The sequence below is a fragment of the Thermobia domestica genome, chromosome 13, assembly GCF_964235325.1.
Source record: "Thermobia domestica chromosome 13, izTheDome1.hap1.1, whole genome shotgun sequence".
NCBI lineage: Eukaryota > Metazoa > Arthropoda > Insecta > Zygentoma > Lepismatidae > Thermobia > Thermobia domestica.
This window is the reverse complement of record NC_137466.1, coordinates 206,923,504-206,943,989: the sequence shown is the minus strand read 5'-3', so window position 1 is coordinate 206,943,989 and position 20,486 is coordinate 206,923,504. Positions and strand designations below refer to the sequence as shown.

At 37.8% G+C, this 20,486-nt stretch overlaps 1 protein-coding gene across 2 annotated transcripts in view; it reads left to right on the top strand.

The window, feature by feature from the left end:
* The window catches only part of LOC145668977 (calcitonin gene-related peptide type 1 receptor-like), a 789,948-nt gene that overhangs the window by 552,970 nt on the left and 216,492 nt on the right, over window positions 1-20,486 (top strand). The window contains exon 1 of one of the 2 annotated variants that reach the window (XM_081737283.1): window positions 19,061-19,495. The exons of the other annotated variant lie outside the window; for it this stretch is intronic. The gene's annotated coding sequence lies outside the window, so the exon portion shown is untranslated. Of the gene's footprint in view, window positions 1-19,060; window positions 19,496-20,486 lie in introns of those variants that run through there. 2 annotated transcript variants of the gene reach the window in all.

Below are 20,486 nucleotides of genomic sequence, written 5' to 3'. Positions count from 1 at the left end.
GAGGAATTTGAAGCTTAAAATATATAAAACGATAATCATGCCTGTTGTTCTGTATGGTTGCGAAACATGGTCGCTTACTCTGAGGGAAGAACATAGACTGAAAGTATTTGAGAACCGGATCCTGAGAAGAATATTCGGACCCAAGAGGAACGAGAATGGGGAATGGCGGAAGCTTCATAACGAGGAACTACATAGTTTATACGGTTTACCCAACATTGTTAGGGTCGTCAAGTCTAGGAGGCTTAGGTGGGCAGGTCATGTAGCTAGAATGGAAGAAAGTAGAAACGCTTTCAAAGTTTTGACTGGTAGACCCATAAGAAAACGACCATTAGGAAGACCTAGGCGCAGATGGGAGGATAATATTAAGATGGATCTCGCAGAGATAGGAATACAAAGTAGAAACTGGATGCAATTAGCTAAGGATAGAAGTCAGTGGAGAGCTTTTGTGAACGCGGCACTGAACCTCCGGGTTCCATAGGCCATAGAGTTAGTTAGTTTAGTTAGTTATTAATATTATAATGAATTATGTCCATTAGTCAGACTCACCTATACATTATTATTTCAAATTGTTATAGTAAGTTAATTATGTCCATTACTCAGACTTACTGTACATTATTATTGCAAAATGTTGTAATGAGTTAACTATGTCCGTTGCTCAGACTTAGCTGTACATTATTTTTCCGAAATATTATAGTGAATTAATTATGTCCATTACTCAGACTAGAACATTCATATGTTCGATTGCAGATATGACATCACTTCTTAGTCATGATACCTTCAGTCTGTCTGTTCCGAGTTTGTCATATTGCAAAAACAATCTCACTGAGATCCAGACTTAATTGCTTTGCGTGGCATGAACTTTTACCAAGAATCTAATATTGGTCTACTATTACCGAAGGCGAAAACACAATCACGCCGTATGTCAGGAGTTCATAATACGTAAATTCTAAATTTGTTCACGTATGTATTACTGAAGGGCACGAAAATAGGTTTTTCTATTTTCGGTGTTTAGGAAAACCGAAACTGGTTTCAGAAAATTAGAAAAAAAAAATTTAAACCAGTTTGGTTTAGAAAAAATACTATCAGGACCCGTTTCTGTTTTCTATTAAAACTGGTTTCGATTTTAAACCTGTTTGTTTTTCTATTAAAACCAGTTTCGGTTTTGAAACCATTTTTTCGTTTTTTTTTTATCAAAAGCGATTTCAGTTTTCTATCAAACCTATTTCGGTGGAAAACTGAACCAATTTGGGAGAAAACCAAAATGTCCGTTTTTTCCCGCCCCGAATTACATTTTTGATCCCTTCTATACTCTGTTTACACTTTCGCTTAGTTGAACTACGTATTTCATTGTTCCTATAGAGTCACTTTCAATCGTATTCTCAAATCTTCCTATTCGTCGCCAGAGGTGAAGTGGAAATAACGGCGTTATAATAATTACGTGGGACAACGAAGTCATGTACGAATTTGCAGGCATCTCAGGCAATATATTATAATATCCCGGCCATAGCTTTATTGACGAACAACCTATACGTGCTTATGTTTACAAATATTAACCATGTGCGTCTTACTACGACTTATTACAGTGGCAGACGGGACTGGGACATCTGACCTTAGCCACCCAGCTTACTTAAAGCTTTTGGCCTTGAACCCCCACCATCTGCTTGCTTGGAGCATTCGGATCCTAAATCAACTCCATCTAGCTTGCTCGGAGCTCTATGGAGATCCTTTCCTAGGCTGCTCGAGCCTTGAGATACCATATTTTATCCAAGTATGAGGGAATTGGCGGGTGAGTATGTAAAGTACGTTAAGTCAAAAGTTAGTGTTTTAGAGAAATCGCATTTGAAAGTTCAGATATAAATCCAAAATCAGGTTTTGGGAAAATGATTAGCTGCTGTAGTTATTCATGTTAATAAGACTGCTTTTTGGATTTATGCCTGAAACCCAAAGCTGGATTTTTGGCTTTATGTCTGAACTTTCAAATGCGATTTCTCTAAAAACACTAACTTTTGACTTAACCCACTTTACACACCCACCCGTCAATATTATATCAAAGTGATTTTTGTAACATACTGTTAATAGTAAAGAGTATTTTGTAATGAAACTTGGTAGTGGGAGAAAACGATTCCGGTGTATAATTTTCTCTATCTAAGCAGAACTTTACAGTGTCGTTAATTTAGTTAGTTATTGCTTTTAATGAATTAATTATTAATTTAATGAATTTCTTGTTTATTAATATTGACGTATAATCATATTTTCTAATCATTCATTCTTTTTAAAAAGTGCAATTAAAGCAATTTTGATGTTATTAGGAGGAAAACATATGAAAATACATAATTAGTTTTACCTACGGATAACGTTTTTAGTTCAATCAAAAAAATATAATGTAGTTATGCCACAGAAGTTTCTCGTGAATAAATTTATGCAAGGACACCTATCAATGCCGGATATAGATTGTTTTTTTACATCTCCGTAACTAAATATACAGGGTGTATGAGAAGTCCGGGGCCACAGCTCAACTCCACTATAAGTAAAGATACGAAAGTATGGAAAGAGAGGTGGGTTACTGGAAAATTCTAGTTCTCAATCTAAAATTGAGTAATTTTTGCAATCACACCAACTGTTTGGGCTCCGTACTGGTAAGGCACCCTATCTTAACTGAAAAAGCAATGTTTCAGTTCTGCAGGCTATTCGAACGGAGCTCAATGATAACATGGGGAACGTGAACATTGTTATAGCAAGGAACCTAGAACAACACCTGGAATCCGTTTTCAACAATACTCCATAGTTGGTATGGTGAGGGCGCAAAGGAACTGCGTCTGAATTGCCAATGTTACTTTCTTATTAAACTTAAGATGTCTTGCCACTGTCGAGCTCAAAGGACTACTGGGATCAGTGCCGTGCCGTGAAAAATCAGCGCCCGGGGCGAGAGTACACGACGGCGTCCCCGTACATATGAATGAGGTTGACAGATCACCCGCGAAGCGGCACCATGATTGGCGCGAAGAGTAAGAAAATTTTCAAAAGTAATCCCTACTTTTCCTTGATTTTGAGCACTTTCTATTACTTTTAAATATTAGCTTACTTTTAAATACTGTTGTTAATCTAAAATATTCCAAGTATTTTTTTATTCCCTCTTTCTTCTTTCCTTCTTTTTCTTTTTTCCTCCCAAATTTTGCGCCCCCTTACTTCGTCGCCCAGGGCCGTCCCTCCCACGGCACAGCACTGATCCCAGTAGCCCTTTGCGATTAGGAAAATTCCACCATTTCAGATTCAAAAACCATCTATTTCCAACAACTTTCCTATCTTTTCAGTTTTTCGTAACTACTCATAACGAACTTGGCCTATGCACCCAGTGACGTAACTAAGGGGGCAAACGAAACTTCTGCTCCGGGCGCCGGATTGGGGGCACAAAACTATACAAATATTTTCACACTATAAGGCAAGAAAAGTGGTTTTAGCAAGCTAAAGATCATTAAAAATTACTTCAGAAACTTAATAGGACAACATCGAGTCATTAACTTTAGGATTACATCCATAGAGCGTAAGTTAACTTCAAAGCTATCTTTTGAGGGCATGGTAAAAAAAAAAAAAAAAAAAAAAAAAAAAAAAAAAAAAAAAAAACTTTGCAATCAAAAGAGCCCACAAAGTTAATTTTTAGTTCCAGCTTTTTGTGTTTTCATTTAACTTGCATTTAAGAGATTTGAAAAATGTCCGAGTATAATATTCGGGACAACAGCTTGACTGTTTGTCATAATTAAATATTCTATTCTAAAGCAACAGACTGTTGATTCATTCTACACATATGCACATCCAGATATAATTCCAAAAATATTGTGATTTGCAGTTATTATGATAAGACTATAAGAATATGTCAAACATGCTACTTTCAGGTTATTTGGTAATCAAATACTAATTAGTTTGGTGTTTTATCTTGTACTAAAAATTAAATTATGTACTGCAATTTTGAAATCAAGCTTTACCACTTGAAAAAAAAAGTGGAATAGGAGAATTCCTGTGTGATGCCAATATCATGTGTAGTCAGGAAGGGTTTTGGTTTGATTGATCAGGGAGAGGGGGCGCTAAAGCGAGATCTTGCCCCGGGCGACAACTAGCCTAGTTGCGCCGCTGTATGTACCCGGACTTTTGATACATCCTGTATATTGAGTTGCAAGGCTGTAAGAAAAATCAATGTCCGTCATTGATACGAGTCTTTCCATAAATTTATTAATGAGAAAAGTCTGCGGCGTTGAACTAAAAACATTATCCATAATCAAAATTAATTTTGTATTTGCATATATTTTCCTCCTGATAATATTAAAATTGTTTTCGTTTCTTTTTTTCTTTTTGTCTTTTAGATATTCGTTAGATCTGTTTGAAAAGAAACAAATTGGAGAAGGTAAATTTGTTAAATTAAATATTGTAAAAGTTTAAAAGGTTGCCCTTTGAAATGAATCGTTATTGAATTCAACGCACGGATAAATTTTGCGGAGTTGTTGTCTTCGTTAGTTTCTATGAGAGAAAGAGCGCAGAACAAGTTAGCTTTACACCGAAACAAATGACTTTTTAGTGGAAATGGCTTGAACCCAGATTATTGATATTTTTTCTCTCTTTCTATGTAGGATGATGCAGAAGTTGCAGCAGATAAGTCATTTGCGTCAGAAACATTCTGTTCTTCACCTCTTTGTTTATTTATTCTTAATATTCGTTTTATTTTAGTACTCATTTATTGCAAGATTTTTTTTAGTCGATCTTCTGTCTCGTTTAGTCTGTTTACCACGTCAGCGTTGCCAGTCTCTCGTACCTATTCAAGCTTGGACTTTGTACAAAGTATACTACGAAACACTTAATAGGAAAATTTCGCAGAAATTTCATATTTTATTTGCGAAATTCATAAGACTTAAAAATAAAAATAATGATAAAAACTCTGATATGTTTTTTTTAAAAAAAAATTGGATGTGATTACTGTCTTCTTCTTGACCTATTTCAGCTCCATGGAGTAGTTTCCATTGAAAAGCAGTTGAAAAACACACGCAATATTTAATAAAAAGAATTTCTCGTCTTCTCTAGATTCTCGAAGAAATTTTCGCATCTGGTCTCGATTCTCAAAAAAATTTCTCATCTCGTCTCAATTCTCGAACAATTTTCTCGTCTCGTCTCGATTTTCGAAGAATTTTCTCAGCTCGTCTCGATTCTCAAAGAATTTTCTCATCTCGTTTCGATTCTAGAAGAATTTTCTTGTCTTCGATTCTGGAAGAATTTTCTCGTGTGGTCTTGATTCTCAAAGAATTTTTCTCGTTTCGATTCTAAAAGAATTTTCTTGTCTTATCTCGATTCGAGAAAAAGTTTTGTCTCGTCTCGATTCTCGAAAAAATATTCTCGTCTCTTTTCGATATATTTCTTGTCTCGTTTAGTGAATGAACGTACTAAATTTAGGTTGTGATTTTTTTTTCTTCATTTCGTCTAGAAGTTATCAGAATCTTCCGCGTCACGAAAACTCCATGAAATGGTGTGTGATATAATATTTGAATCATATTTATTGTTGAAATATATTGTGTAATGACTTGGGTATCTTAAAATGTTGATAAATATTTTTCATTGTGTTCGTTCAATCTCTTCATTAGTTTATAGTTTTTATACTATGAATCCTGTAACAATTAAAGATTATTTAAGAACTAAGACTTGGGTGAACTAGTATTATCCACAAGATTCCAGAAATTTCTCGACTCGGCTCGTTTTGTCTGAAATTTGTACTTCTCGTCTCGTTTTCGAGTCGAGATTAGAAATTTTTCGTCTTAAGAATACCACTAGTCTGTACATCCGGGTAGGAACACTATAAGTTTTTTTTTTAAATGAAATGAAATTTATGAGTTTTACGTCCCACGATTATGCTGGTTAGGCTAAAGGTGATGATGAGAAATGAGTGAAATGGTGGAATGAAGTAAGTGGGAGGAAATGGGAGAGCCCCGAGGAAACCCATGCACATGGTGTTTGACCATCACCAAGTTCACATGGCGCGAACTGGGACTCCAAGCACCAGAGATGAACGCTCCACCACTGAGCCACTGCGACCTTCTTTTTTTTCGGGATTTATTGTCTCTGAGTACTGAAGTAGCTCCTTGAAAATTTTGTAATGCAGGGGGACACTGTGGCTCGGTATTAGAGTGCTTGTCTCTGGTTTCGTGAGGTCCCTGGTTTTATCCGCGTTCAAGTAAGTTTGTTGGTCCGTAGGTTTTCTGGGAATTCTTCCGTTTTCTCCCACTTTATCATTCCACCGATTTTCTATCCCATCATTCATTCGTTTTAATCATCGTCTCCCTTAGCGTAAAAAGCATAATCGTGAAACGTTAAACTAAAACATTGCATTTCTTTCTTTCTTTCTTTTTGTTTGTTTGTATTGTTTTGTAATGCAGGATCAGTATCGAAAATTCTATAGCTTCCGCCGAGAAGCGAACCTTGACCACGCGTATCAAAAGACACTGGCAAACCTTTCGGCTATACAGGTAACACTATTCATTCTGTATAAACGCTGAAAAGTAAAAAACTCAGGAAAATATTGGTTAGAAGCAAAATGTCTCTTCTACCCAATTTTCATACCTTCAAGTGTTTCCATACATTTCTAGATTCTTAATCACATTTCCGGTAGAACGAAGAGTTGTTTCTTAGTTGATCTTTTTTTTTTTTTTTTTTAATTTTCGCTAACGAGTAACTCTCGTGTTGTTACGAGAGAAATATTTTTCTTTCCTCTCTCTCCATTCCGTTATACTTCCTAACACAGCAATTTGCAGAAAATGCTGTAATGGAGAGCGCGGAGGAAATAGTTATACGATAAAGAAATCCTTGTCCATTAGTGGCTGAGCTTTCGCACAAGGGTCGAATAACTTGGGACTACTTTTCTTCTTTCTTCTCAGAAGCAGTGGCGTTTCGTCTTTTTTTTCTTTCTTATTCTGGACTATTTTGCCTCTCAATCTCTTCTAGATCCCGTTCCCTTTCGTCTCCCCTCCCTCGATGAAGAATCTCTTCTCGAGATCTTTCTTCATCACATGGAGATGCATTTCGCCGTTCCGTGATGAGATCTGAACTTGAAGAAGGGGTGGGAGAATGAGCTGAAAATGCTTAGACCATGAGCTATTCTATAAGATTACAGTGTTGCTAACTAAATATATCTTCTACTACAATTGATAGTTGCTATCTCATTGTGCTTTATTTGAGCACGCAAGAGAATAAGGCTAGCTTTAGATGGAATCATTTGTCGTAGCATTTCTCGTGCAAAAATCATATATCATCGATATCCTGCCGTGTAAAATAGCAAATACTATAGCATTTCCCATGTCATGACATTTCTTATCGATAATACCTGCTCTATTTCGTAGCATTTTGCCCAGTATTTCTGGTCCGATTGCAGCGCTGTGGTGTGTTAGAAGGAAGCGAAAGATTTTCTGGCAAATATCCATGCTCTTGGTTTTGTGTGGGACATTGAATTGTATTAAAGAAAAATGAGTTGAAGTAGGGGTACTCTTTGCCCACATACTTCTTTGTGGTTTACGTTTTTTAATATAACCGGCGAGAACTGTTGTTACAGCCACTATAGCTTTAGCTACCTCACGCTTTAGTTTCGGAGCCATATTTGTGCTCTTCTACAGTGATTTGTTTGCTACGACGTCACGACAAGATTCTTATCAAAATGCTGCTGTGTAAAAGCACCATGTACTTTTGATGCCATAGAATATTATACAAGATTTTTGGCAGCACATCTGCTATGTGAAATGCTACGATAAATGCTTCCGTCTAAAACTAGTCTAACACCCGTTTACAAGATCAATCATCATATACAATCTATACTTCGATTATTGAAATTATTTTTGATATAATGATTTAGGTATCGTTTCTGAAAATTCACATATATATGTACAGCGTGGTCTGGAAGTGGGCGTACCCGTAATTGGTGTTTTCTGACGGTTTTAGGTTTTACCTACATTTGTTTGGTAACAGTGCTTGGCATTGTCTGGTAACATTGCTTGACATTGTCTGGTAACATTGTTATCTATGTTAATTTGTTTACTGCTGTTTTCTACTTGGTACTTACCTGGTTATTTACAGTGACGTACGTAATTACCTGAATCAGACATTTCTGGCCGCTGAATTGGAAGAGGTTGTGCATCTTTATCAGCTCCCTTTGCCTGGCCTCCAAGAAGTCTCGATCTGAAGACACCAGACAATGCTCTCTGGGATTTCATAAAGCAACAAGTAAGAAACACTCGATATCTCACAACACAGGAATTACGAGCAGCTATGGAACACGCCTTCACTCTCATGACTTCGGAGTATCTCCGCAAAACATCTGCGAGAACTTGTCGCAGAATTTAGCTGTGTTACGACATGGATGGTGATCATACCGATGTTTATGACTCTTAAGACTTCAAGGTAACTACAGGCATCTACCATAACTAACACTATACTGTTGAAACTAAAGAGGGGGTACTCTCACTTCCGTATCACCCTGTATATACACCCAGATTAGGCTGGACACACAGTGACTACAGCCGACCAAGGTAAAGTATTGTGAGCAGGCAAGTATGCAGGAATTTATTTGGGAGGAAGCCAAGACTTTTCGGAGGAGGGGTCAAAATTCAATAGTAGGATAAAATATATTAGAATTTGTAAAAATCACCCCTAAAATTAGACCAAATTTACAAAAAATAAAATTGGATCTACAGTATGGGGACAGACCCCGAAGACCCACCGTTTGCGTACGCCCCTGACTGTGAACAATGCAACAAAGCCTCGTAACTCATATTCACTTTAGCAAGTGCTAGACAAAGTCCTCTCTAACATAGTGATTTAGGCACATAGTCAACGCACTCAGACCTGTCTCTCCGCATCCTCTCCTAACTCCCTTTGCCTCTGGTTAATGAGCGGCCGGCCTTATACTTCCAAACTGTGCTCTATATATAAGTATGGTTAAGTCTAATATAGTCTATAATGTATAAGTAGAGCACGCTTTTATGATCGGAGAAGGAACATATACAAGGTGTGTTCAAAAAGTATTGGGCCTTATTTTTTTCCCCTCGTAAATCAATGAAATGCGGGAGACTTTCTTCAGTGTAGATATAGCGGGGACACTCATGCGCAGTCGTGATTTTTTTTCCACCCGCAGAGATCGTCAGTTGCTGGCAGTCGGTCAACGAGTGAAGACGTGTAGTGAGCGGTCTCGGATTTCAGTTTTTTCGTCAAATGACAGAGAAACTTGAGCAGCGATATTGCATCAAATTTTTCCAAAAGCGTGGTGATATCCAAGTGGAAACCATTCAATCGGGTCGGTACATTCAATTTTGAACAAGAATTTGGACATGAAGAGAATGTCACCAGAATTTGATTGAGACTTTCATCACCAAATGCAATATTCCTGTGCGTTGTCACACTCCCTATTCATCGACATAGCTCCATGTCGCTTTTGGTTATTTCCGAAGCTTAAAATGCTACTAAAAGAGACCCTATTTGAGTCAAGACAAGACATCATGTGGAATGCGACGACACGGTTGCTCACCATTCCGAAAACTGGATTCCAGAAGTGATTACAACAATTGCGGGAATGCTGGGAGAAATTATTGCATTACCAAGAAGACTACATTAAAGAAGATTACTGTTTCGGATTTCCACATCAATAAATGTATTTTTGCCAACCAAAAGTTCCATACTTTTTGAACACACCCCGTAAAACATGTGTATCTAATGAGGAGAGGGAAATAGAACGAGTGAGCTCCTTTGTGGCTAAGCGGTTAGTGTACGCGCCTATGGCGTGGGAGACTCGGGTTCGATTCCCGGCTGGAGTTCATGTGATTCGAATTCCACGTTAATTAGTAGGTCCACGTCTCAGATAGCCTCGCTGCTGAACGGGACGTTAAATTCAACTCAACAACAATAAAACAAGTGTTGAGCAGTCATGAATATACGAGAAGCGTGTTTGCAAAACTCATCTACAATACCACCTATGTTCTTATTTGTCTCTCACTTATTTATTTATTTATTTATTATTTTTATTTATTTAACAATCACCAGATACAGCTCAGAAGCCATTTTATACTGGTTATCTAACAACAACAATAACAATGGAAAGGACTTGGGAAGGTATCGGCCATGGCCTGTTTGATAGGTACCATCCTGGAATTTGCCTGGTAGGACTGAGGGAAACCCTGGAAAACCTCACTCAGGATGGTCGGCAGCGGGATTCGAACCCACGACCTCCCGAATGCGAAGCCAACGCTCTACCACTTGAGTTACTTCGCTCGGCTACTTCTGACTATCGAGTTCATTTTTCGAGTCTGCTCTTTGTTTCCGCTATGTGATTCTTGAAACTGGAAGTAAGGAACTATGACGTGACAGAGCATCCAGTTGGAGATAATTGTTCTAATAGACTCTTTTAGTCTGTCTTAAGCTCGTATGATTCGGATCCCACATTAAGCTTTGGCTCCACGTCTCATATATTCTCGCTACTGAAAGGATCGCTAAAACTTAAATATTTTATTATCTCTATACTTCTGTCTTTCGACAAGTATCAGAATCAAATCGGCCAGAAATTGCTCTTTGATATTCAGTTTCAGTATTTCAAAAATACTGTAAAATTATCTTGTTAATAGAAGGTAGAGAAAGTACACACGAGAATCAATTTTCTCCAACAACCAGTTTTATTATAAAACTTTCTGAAATAAAAGAATATAACACAATTTCAGTAAAAATACAAAATATTCTAAGTAATTGGGGTAAGAAGTGTCCCAAGGTCAAGGCAGCCAAGAGAAGGATCCTCACAAAGTTTCAGGCAACCGAGTTGAGTGAGGTGAGCTCGGATTCTCTGTGCTCCGCTACAAGCAAAGAGAGGTTGGAGTCGCCTATGTTTCTTTGCTGTTTCGTCTGAGAAAGGAGTCCTTTCTGAACAGGGTGTTGACATGTGATGAGAAGTGGGTTCTGTACAAAGCTTCACGCGCCGTCATCATTGCTTAGCATCTGATGAACCAGTTCCAAAACAGCCGAAACTAGTAACGCACCAGGAGAAGGTCCTCCCGTGTGTTTGATGGCCTGCTCGCGGCATCGTGCATCGAGAACTACTACCAGTTGGTCAGAGCATCAATGTAACTGTGAACTATCAGCAGTTGAGCGGTGTTAAAATAAACTCAAAACTCTGGAGCCAGCAACTCTGAATCGCTAAGGGGTCCTCCTGTTACAGGACAACGCTTAGTCTCACGTAGCTAGGATGACCCGAAACACCATTCTACGCCCTGGATGGGAAATACTATTGCATCCGCCATACTACCCGGACATTGTACCGTCCGATTATCACCTGTTCCATTCCTTGGACAATCACCTTAGAGGACGCCAGTTCAAATTCCTACTAGACATATAAAATGCACTTGATACCTTCTTCACTTCACGGCCCACCAAATTCTACCGCGATGGAATCCATGGCCTTCTAGAACATTGGCAGAAGGTTGTCGATGCTTTGAATGAATTCTTTGAGTTTTATTTCCGACGTTTATGCCGGTGAGGCTAAAGGAGACGGTGATGATGAGTGATGAATGAAATGGTGGAATAAGGAAAGTGGGAGGAAATGGGACAACCCCGAGAAAATACACAAGCACGATGTTTGTTCACCATAAAGTCCACACGGCGCGGGCTGGGATCGAACCAGGGACCCCAAGCACCGGAAATGAGCGCTCTACCAATGAACCACCGCGCCCCCTGACGTTGTCGATGCTGATGGGGACTACTTTTGCTCTTTCAGGTACGTCTTAGGTGATATATCGCTGTTCGAAAGTGCTATCTTTATGGAAAAAAATGTTAGATTAAATGAATCGACCTAAAAGTAAAGAAGAAACCACTGGTTAGTTCGTTATCTTTGTTCAGTTGGCAACTCTGTCTTTGTTTTGCACAGCAGACGTATTGAATGGGACAGGCAACAAGAAACTGAGAAGATTAGAGCCTTTGGGGTATTGTTTGCCGCTTGATCTATGGGCTTTCCTCTGCGTCCAACGAGCAGGGAGATCTCCGCGCACTCTCTACGTTAAAGACATAACCAACATCCCGCCAGTTGATTAGATTCCTCCCTTGCAGAGGTCATCAGGTATGCAAGTCCCAAAACCACATCCAACACCACTCGACTACTAAAACAAATAATTCCGGTTCCTTCTGTCGGTTCAAGTGATAAAAGAATGGCGTGGAGCCAGCTTGCAATTATTTTTTTTTCCACATGTCGATTCTTCAGCTTTAAAAAAGTTTTATGTTCACCTACGCCTACATACATCCTTATCTTCACGAGATCTACGTATAGTTGGATACATGGTGAGTTTGAATCACATTAGTCTTCGCTGAGGATTGAATCCTGGACAGCTCGCATTGAAAATACATGGTAAGTATTTTGCTATTCTAAACTCCTTGATCATTTTAAAATATCATTGGTAACAAGTTCCATGCGCTACGGTCCTCCGCCTAACTGGGAGAAAAGTTTAGAGAAAGAAGTTGATCTCTGTAATAGCATTCATTAACTGTTCTCATCTTTTTTCCCTCCCTCTTTTATCTTACCATACTTTCTAGTACATCCTTAACAGTCCGTCCTAAAGTAGGGTGAGTGCCTATTAATATACACACATTTTATCGTCGGACTCAGCTTGAGGATTTGATGTTGACTCTGAGACAATAAAAACAAGATTACGCACGAGCCGAAAGGAGACAAAATTTTCTTGACGAGATACATTTTTCGAAACGAGACATAAGTTTCACGGCGTATTTTCGAGACAAGACAGCCTCAACTCTTGTCTCCTGTACCCTTACCACTGCTCTAGTGGCTAGCGTGCCCACAGTCCTGGGTTTGATTTCTGGTGGAAGAGCATTGAAAAATTTGAATGCGTTAGTGTGATTCGAATTCCACTTAAATTGTAGGTCTACGTCTTATACACATTGGATTCTGAAAAATGACACTACTAGAAACAACAACAATTTTTGATTTGTGTGTAACCCTAAAGAAGCTAACCGAGTTCAAACTTAGCGATCTCCAGTCTAAAATGCCAGAAATAACGGCGATAGGAACTGATGTACTGGTCACTCATAACCTAACTAAAAGACATATGGCCAGCCATAGCCCTTGTGTACTGTAACGAAACAATATTTAGCTTTGGTTAGTTTACGTGTTGAAATAAATAGTGTATAGTGCGGCTTTTACACAAGACAGGTCGTGTAATAATGAATACATAGTGAAATAAACTTACTTTGGTTTATTGAACCTGCTTTGTCCATACACAGATTTGCATGATCCAGTAAACCGTGGAATGACTTCTGGAAGCCCTACATACACTGTAATGGTGTTCAAGCTCTTGCTGACTGCTTTCTGGATGGTGAAACATTCATAAAATAGCAGTAATCATAAGGGAATATGTTTATTAGATACGCAGGGTGTGATAACGCGCAAATACCTTTTGGGGCTAAATACACACAAAACCCAGTTTAAGTACAGGAAAGCAGAGAAAATGAGATATTTTCCCAAGTTTTCAGTACAAATCGAACCCGTACAGAGAGGTGGATAGTTCAAGGCACAGCTAATGGAATGGTGTCCATAGCCGATGGTGGAAGAAAAACTTAGCTACAGGTGGAATATAGCATAGGTCTTCTGCGATATTTTGATTGATAAAACTTTTACATTTATTAACTTAAAAGAATAGCTTTTGTGTGTGTTATGTTAAAAATATTTTGAAAAAGTACTGTAGTAAGACTGGGTTTCATAATCTTATCGTTATTAACATTTCAGAGAGGGCCTTGCACGGCATGGCAGCTCTGGTGGAGTGAGCCTTTATAGTACCGTATATTGTGGATATATGCATTTCCAAAGTAAATGTACTAACCGTTGAAACCTGCAGTGAGAAGATATTCCAATTAAATTACGAAGAAACTTGTAGATTGACAGTATAAGATTACTTTGAGATATGGAATTAGAGTTTCATGTTAAACGGGACAGGATGTGTGATTCGCTGCTTAAAATGAGAACTTCTCATTTTCATTCGAAATAATGGGGCGAAAAATGTAGATTAGATTCTGACAAGCATCAGTGAAACTTAATCTTCCATACCGTCTTCTGGCATGCAGTGCGTATCTCTCTCTCTCAGAGTGTAAATGCTTGATATCCATAAATCATGTGCTCTTCGCTACATTTCAAGATTTTAATGTTACATTCGCGGCGAATCACTGAGAATTTCTACAATATTATTGATATTTACCATTTTAGTATTCATGGTAACTTTTGTTACCATAACGAAGTGTTGTCTTTGCTTATTTAGGTCCAATAAAAGGCATTTAAAAGCCGTATTTGTTTTATTATTGGTCAAGTCAAGCATAAACCAAAGAACATCCTACAGGCGTTTTGAACCGGATGGTCAACTTGACGGCGTCAAGGGAGGCGGAGAGGCGTAACATTTTTTCTTAAGGCAAATTTCAAAAAAATTTCACGGCCTTCGATTTCAAGATATCAGATTGAAATTGTGCATATGGATTGTATGCACCTTTGAGTCACCATCACGTATGTACCCTTTCTTTCACAGCATACTACTGTGTGCAGCTCATAATTAAGCTAGTGGTATCATGCCTATCCGAAACATTTGTAATGAACACAGTTATCAATTTCTCGTCGTGTGTTTGTTGCAGATGTTCGAAATATTCTATATTTCTTTGGTGGCTACCAGTGCTTAAAGTGAGCCGGTATGAGCCGGTTATGCATCCGAAAGTTAGAAAATCGACCGGTATGGCATACCGGTAAAAATAACATATTTAAATTGCAATTTGCATGTAGAAACAAAAAAGATTTTACACATAGTACGATGTTAGCATTGAGTCAACAAATATGTTTGTACTACCAAAGATTTCGTTGCTGCTGCTTTGAAAAGTTAATAATAGTTTCCTATCATCCTATTCCATGGCAGAATTTGTGCTCTTGATTTTTTAACATTTGTGAGAGCTATTCCATCCCCCCTCAAACAATTCTAACCACTGTACTGCCCGCCTAAAATGTTTAACCTGTATCCGTCTCTGATATTCACAGGACTCGTCTTTTTTAAATTCAAAATTTTTCTTTTCATTTTGTCTGGAGTTCTGTGTTTATAACTATATAAGAAAATTAGTGTTGAACACGAGATGAGACCAGAAGAAGTTTTTGAAAATGGAAATGAAATTGGAAAGAATAATTAAATATTAGATACTAGAGACGAGACGAGATTGCCTACAAAACCTTGAAAACTAGACGAAAAAACATATGAACATATATGTGTTTTCTTGTTTTAATCCACTTAACGGTCGCGTTGGATCACTATGTTATTGTAAATACGATGTTTAAGTAAACGTACCATCCGTGTTCTTCCACATTTAGATCGCCGATATGGTCAAGCAAATATTTTTTACGAAAGCATACCGCCTCTGCTTCTTTCCTCACTTCGTAATCACTATTGCTCAACAATCAGTTTAGATGCAGAAGTCTAAAGGCTAGTTCAACAATAGAAAGCCTAAGCCTTGAAAGCCGTTTTTTTACCTTTTACACTTTAATATTTTGATATTCAAAAGTTTTTGAGTTCATTCAGTTTAGAGAAGGGAAATTCAGTTCCTTGCCGGAACTAGAGCCTTTTTATTTTGAGTGTAAACCTTCTGGTGCTGCTGTCAATAGTATGTGCTTTCCCGTAACTCCTTCGAAAGAGGAGAGACAAGTTGATGTAGCCGAGACCATTCATTTGTTGGATGCGGACAGGATTGCTACATTCAATTATTTCACGGGCTTCGCTATGCACCGACTGGTTACCATTCTAGGTAATTTACGACCTTCACTCGCCAAAACCACACGATTGAATGACAAATTGGGGACACAGTCGAAGAAATTCACTTCTTTCCCCAAACCAAAGGAAAGTTTTCCTCCATAAGAGGGATGGCGGGGGTGAGGTCAGAGTATGTTTCACAAATTTTCCTCTCTGCAGCAAGAATCGTGTAGCTATGAGCGCATTCCCCTTCGCTCCATCTACATTCGCAAAGTACGAACGGCCTGCCAGGTAGGGCCAGTTGCCTCTAGAGAAATCAGTTTCTTGGGCATGAGCGAACAGTAAAAGAAATTTATACGAGTAATGACAGTGCATTTTGGGGTCCCTTCGTTCCGTAATGGTTTGTGTAAACGCAACTCAAATTTTGTGTTTGGCAGTATTTTACGAGAATTGGCAGAGCTTTATAATTACTTGTTTCATTATTTGCGTTACGATGCGAAGGCTCTTACAGACTAAGCCTCCTTCATTGGCTAATCGTCTCTTTCAACGTTCTTCTTTGTAGCACAACTCCCATTTATTGTGGTGAGTAGTGTTACAACCTATCCAAAGCATAGGTGTAACTTGAAGGAAACTAGGCTCCCTAGCAAGTACTCATTATTCCAAAGAGGAAGAGCTATTATTATTATTATTATTATTATTATTATTATTATTATTATTAATGTGCAGGTGTTATGAAGGGTTAGTGCTAGCCCAAGCCAGTAAACCAGTATACTGATGATAGTGGAGCGTGAAACATTTACATATTAGTTCTCTCTCTCTCTTTCTCTCTCTCTCTCTCTCTCTCTCTCTATATATATATATATATATATATATGGTCATATTTGTTGCATACCGCCACCTCATCTGATGTCACTTTAAGCACTGGTGGCTACCCTTGCGCCTCTGACCGGACCCTAATCTGACATTTCCCTAACAGCAGAGACAACTTGCAAACCGCTTGCTGGAAGCTTGTATTGCAACTCGGCCAAGCTTACATCTACCTTGATTGGAAAATGTGCAAGCATGCCGCATGCTGGATTCCAGTAAGGAAGTTACATGGGAGCAACCTTGCATTTAGTGTTCCATTCAAGCTTGACACAAGCGTTTTTCAAGTCAAGTCAAGTCAATAGTCAATGAACGGCCAGTTATTCTATGACGCTCTGCGAAGAGTCTAAAGCATCGCTTGCAAGTACAACAAAAGGCAAATTGTATGAAAGCTTGAGTTTCAAGTGAAAGAAAAATGAAAGGAAATCATTGAGTTTTACGTCCCACGATTATGCCGGTTAGGCTAAAGGAGACGGTGATGATGAGTAATGAATGAAATGGTAGAATGAAGAAAGTGGGAGGAAACGGGAGAACCCCGAGAAAACCCACGCACACGGTGTTTGTCCACCACAAAGTTCACTTGGCGGGGGCTGGGATAGAACCCGAGACCCCAAGCACCAGAGGTGAACGCTCTACCACTGAGCCACCGCGGCCCCCGTTTCAAGTTGAAGCGTGGAAAGTCAAAAGCTAAGCACGCGCCAACTGACCGAAAGCTTCCTTGCTACTAGGGTTCCTTCTCGAGTTATGGCCATTTTTGTACCGTTGCGACAAATTGTCGGCACACGATTTGTGAACATAATACATATTTTTCAAGAGATTTTCAGATCCCTACGTGAACCCAGGCTCGTACCAGAGGGGCTCAAAATTTTTGATTTTTCTAAAATCTCCCGGTTTTTCCGTTTGTGGTGTATAATACGGACAAGCGAGTGGTACCGTTGGAAAGGATGCTTTATTCTTTTTTTTTAAGTTATGAATTATGATCCTACGATAAATAGTAAGGAAGCAAAAGCTGTTTGAAAGTAAAATTTACCTCAAAAAATGGAAATCCCAAAAGAGTGCGGGAAAAAATGTTGTCCAAGGTGGACATAATACTCGACAGACCTCAATCAGATGAACAAACTGGTAATGATGAATTTTATTCCTCATGTGTAGTTTTTGAAAAGAAATCGGGAAAATTATTTTTTTTCTTTTGTAAACCTAACAATTGAAGCTGTATGATAAGCAACCCTCTAGTCTAATGGTTAATGCGTATGCCTTTGCTACAGAGACCACTTCCCAACAAAAATTTACAGGTGCCCGTCTGGGTACACTTGTTGGTAATTACAAAGACGATACGTCCTAAACGTGTATTTGGAAAACACCTTAGTTACGAAATTAAGATATAAAAGCCAATGGTAATTGTAGACTGTACCTCATTAAGCAAGCTATGTAAACTATAATGTTGCTAGTGTCAATATAAATCCTTATTTCAATATCAGTTTCACGCCTCAATAAGTGGCGTAGTCAGGGGCACACTTACGGGGGGGGGTCCACCGGGTCCAATCCCCTCCCCCCAAACTTCCTAACTCAACATATATTTGTTCACTTTTTCAATAAAACAATACTTCTTTAACAGGGATATGATTGATGTAGCATGAACATTTGATCTTACACTTCATCTGTATTGTTTCTCTTATAAAAACAATCTAGTTCTATCATTTTCTTTCTGAAAACATAGGTGGAAGTATTTTACAATTACTTATCGTCTTTTCGGATGCAGAATAATGGCCATTCGTAGTGGCTTGTAGTATTGCAACAAAAATTTCTATTTGGGCACCTGCACTCATGCATATCATTTTGATTCGTTCAATAAAATCAATCGATTCATATTTGAACCACCTTTGAACATTTTTTTCTTCGTCAAATACTAATAAGATTATAGAATTGATTAATTAGTTAATATACTTCGTTGAAGAATTACGTTATTAAAGAAAAACTGTTTTAAAAGGTTTTTTTTTCGTTGTCCGTTTACTTAAAACTACAAAAAAAAAAAAAAAAGAAAGAAAGAAAAGCGTAGGTCACAGTCAAAGAAATCAGGATGTTGTTTGTTCTAAGACAACAATATTTAAGTAAAATGACTAATTCCAGTCATTTACGGAACTGATGACTCGAAAAAACAGTGACTGTTCCAGTTCCGATTCCAGCTTCCGATTCACAAGTGATTTTGTTCTTTTAAGACTCGGTATTATTATTCTGCGCCTTCTTTCACATTGACCTTAATTGCAGGAAGATATACTGTAGAGACTTTTGAACCTTTCTCAAACATATAATCTGTCTTTTTTTTTTAACTCTACTCTTCAAAGTAGTTAGTAAGTAATCAAAGAACTGCAAATGTCTACTATGTTATCTTACGTGAACGGAGAACGAACGTTTCGCGATTCCAGCACGTTCACTGGTCTCCGTACAGAAAACCACACGCAATTCTTATGATGCGTGTGTGACTGTTGGTGGTGGTTGTTCTGTGTTAGTGGTCCTAAAGAGTTCATGTTGTGTCTGCAAAAGAGGCGGAGTGATTATTACACAGTTTCTTTAGCATTGAATCTTCTCAAAACATTCTTCTCTATTCTTTTTTTTTAAAAAAATCTTTAAGGAAAACTTCGTTAACATTCTTTTCGCCTAATCGCTAAGTAGAAAAAATTGGTTTCTGTAAAAAGAAGTGAAAGAAGCTTGCCTATTTTGCTTTTAACTGTGAATTGGATAAATGAATGGGTGTCTTCGTCGTATTTCCTTTTTTTCCTTTACTGTGTTTAAAAGTATTCCGTATGTGTACTATGTCATAGTGAGAATGTTGTGAATATATAGGATGATTTTGTTTACAGGTAAGTAAAGTATTTTATCTACATATTCAAATACTAATTTTATGAACGGTAGTTTCCTCCATTAAAAGTAGGGAACCTGCTATTTTTTGCTATTCACACCAAGGTTATTAAACAGTTGTTATTTATTATTGTCTTCACTATGCTTCCACCAAACATTTCTAAATTTTAGTTAGCAAAAAATAAATAAAATAAAATACAAAGTTTGGCTTTACGTTTCATAGTTGCGTCCTAAAAGTTAAAGAAGACAGATAATTAATGAAATAAATTGTTGGAATGAAAATGTGGAAGGAAGTTGAGAACCCCGCAAAAATCCACGAACACAATGGCATGGGATCAAACCAAAAATTCCTCGCACCAGAGATGAGTGTTTTATCCCTGAGACATTGTGTCAATCTCTCCTGCCCATTTTAGCTAGTAATTTAAACTCAATAATTTTCAGAACTTTAGCAAGTAAGGCTGGTTTTATCTACAAAGTGCAAGATAATTTTCTAAATACAGTGAATTAATAAACGTTTTAATATCTTTGAAGTGATAATAAGTGAACAGATAACCGTTTTAGTATCTTTAAAGTGATAACAAGTGAACAGATAACCGTTTTAGTATCTTTAAAGTAATAACAAGTGAACAGATAACCGTTTTAGTATCTTTAAAGTGATAGCAAGTGAACAGATAACCGTTTTAGTATCTTTAAAGTGATAGCAAGTGAACAGATAACCGTTTTAGTATCTTTAAAGTGATAACAAGTGAACAGATAACCGTTTTAGTATCTTTAAAGTGATAACAAATGAAATGATTAGTATTTTGAGGCATTTTCCCGTAGGTCTGAAATTTGAGACTTCTGTGGCTTGTGATGTCATAATTCTAGGGGACCAAAATTACTCCAATTTACACAAGTCTTGTAATTATTCATTTCTTCATTTAGTAGGTATTAGGTTTCTGTGAATGAAATATCCAAATGCGAAAAAAAAAATGTAGCCATCTGTAGCGACAT